This window comes from Colobus angolensis, unplaced genomic scaffold, assembly GCF_000951035.1.
Source record: "Colobus angolensis palliatus isolate OR3802 unplaced genomic scaffold, Cang.pa_1.0 Scaffold298, whole genome shotgun sequence".
NCBI classification, from domain to species: domain Eukaryota; kingdom Metazoa; phylum Chordata; class Mammalia; order Primates; family Cercopithecidae; genus Colobus; species Colobus angolensis.
Window position 1 is genome coordinate 3,272,376 of NW_012116243.1, and position 2,462 is coordinate 3,274,837.

A 2,462-nucleotide genomic window follows, 5' to 3' on the forward strand; every position below is an offset into this window, starting at 1 on the left:
ACAGCTATTCATGCAGACTTTAAGCCCAATAAGTCATCCATCCATCTATCCATCCATCCATCCATCCATCCATCCACCAACAATTTTATTCTAGACGCTATGCTAGGCCCTTGGAAGCAGTAGTGAATTAAAAATAATGAATTAAAAGCCCTTGTTCTCATGGAGCTAGCCATCTAGTTTCAACTGTGGTAATTCCATCTGTGGTAATGCTGTGAAGGAAAAGCATGGATAGGATTAACTCTAATGGGACTACAGGGATTTAGGAAAGCTTGCTTGAGATTAGAAATGAAATATACAAATATATTTATTTGTGTGCATGTGTGTAAGTAACATTTAAGAGGTATTTTTGGCTTCAGCAGCCATAGTTGTGTGTGTGTGTGTGTTTTAGTAATAGCTTTGCTGAGATATACTCCACATATAATATTCACCAATTTTAAGTGTGTAATTTAATGGCTTTGGTGCATTATATTATTAATTTTTTAAAATTATGGTAAAATGTATATAACATAAAATTTGGCATTAAAAAGTTTGACCAAAATGTGGTTATGTGAAAAAAATGGAACTTTAACTATTCTTAAGTGTACAATTCAGTGCCATTAATTACACTCACAATGTTACACAACCGTTTCATCACCCCAAACTGAATCTCTACACTTATTAAACAATAACTCCTCATTCCTCCTTCCCTCAACCCCTGATAAACTCTATTCTACCTTCTATCTCTATGAATATGCCTAGCCTGGGTACCTCATATTAGTAGAATCGTATAATACTTGTCCTTTTATGTCTGGCTCATTTCACTTAGATAATGTGTTCAAGGTTCATTATGTTATAGCATGTAGCAAAATTTCATTCCTTTTTATAGCTGAATAATATTCCATTGTGTGTCTATATAATACATTTTGTTTATCCGTTAATCTGTTGATGGACACTTGGGTTGTTTCCACATTTTGGCAACTGTGAATAATGCTGCAGTAAACGTTGGTGTACAAGTATCTGCTTAAGTCCCTGCTTTCAATGTTTTGGGTAGATACCTAGGAGTGAAATTTCTGGGTCATATGGTAATTCTATAACTTTTTGAGGAATGACTAAACTGTTTTCCACAGTGGCTGAACCTTCCTACATTCCCATCAACAATATATGAGAGTTCCAATTTCTCTCCAAACTCACCAATACTTGTTAATTTCATTTAAAAATGTATAACCATCCTAATAGGTGTGGAGTAGTATTTTATCTCTAACTTTTGTAAAAAATGCTAGGCTATTTTCCAAAATGGCTATATCATTTTGCATTCCCATTAACAGTGTGTGAGGATTTTGATTTCTCCATATCTTTACCAACACTTACTATTACCTGACTTTTCAGGTCTAACCATCCTAGTGAGTATAAAGCGGTATCTCATTGTGGTTTTAACTTGCATTTCTTTAATGACTAATGAATGTCTGTCCATGTGTTTATCAGCCATTGGTATATAACAGATCCTCGAATAACATTGTTTCATTCAATGTCATTTCGTTATAACGTTGATGAGAAAAACAAAATCAATTCCCAGTCAGGGCCACTGTCTGTGTGGAGTTTGTACATTCTCCCCATGTCTACACAGGTTTTCTCTGGCTACTCTGGTTTCCTCCCACATCCCATAGCTGTGCCCATTGAGTGAACTGGGGTGTCTGCATCATTTCAGTCTGAGTGAGTGTGGGTGTGTGTATGAGTGTGTCCTGCAGTGGAATGGCATCCTGGCCAAGGCGGGTTCCCGCCTTGTTCCCTGAGCTACTGGGAGAGGTTCTGGCCCCCTGTAATCCTGAACTGGAATAAGTGGGTAAATAATGATCTTGTTTTTATTAATCTTTTCTAAATGTGTATAGAGCTCACATTTATTTCCGTGTATAATATAAGAAGTGTCTTGGACTTTATTTAGAATTTTGGTGATGTTTTTGTGACCAGAAATATACCATAAAAACTGAAACTGTTGTTCATATCAATTAGCCCATGGTTTTGTTTTATGCCATTTTTCTTAAAGTCACAGTTTCCAAGAACCTAACAAACACATTAAATGAGGTCTTAACTGTGTCTTCTTTGGAAGAATGTCTATTCAGTTCCTTTGCTCATTTTTAATTGGTTTATTAGGCTTTTTATTGTTGAACTGTAAGAGTTTTAGAAGCAATAGCTTTAACTTTAAGCTACTGGGCAACATTTTAAAAGGGAGCTCGTCTTAACCCCAATGAAATAAAAGATGTCCATCTATAACCCTTCAGAAATTTTTATGAATCTTAAAATACTGCAAGGATTTATCAGGGTAATTATTTTCCTGCCTTGATTCCTTTCGGGTTTTCATATGAAGTCAAATGATCAATTCTGCAAGAGAAAAGTATCACTTTAATCCAAAGCAATAGCCAAATGGTTGTCTTATTTTGTTCCTGCCCCACAATTTTATTATTTTTCTTGAGCCCTGAGCTGCTTTT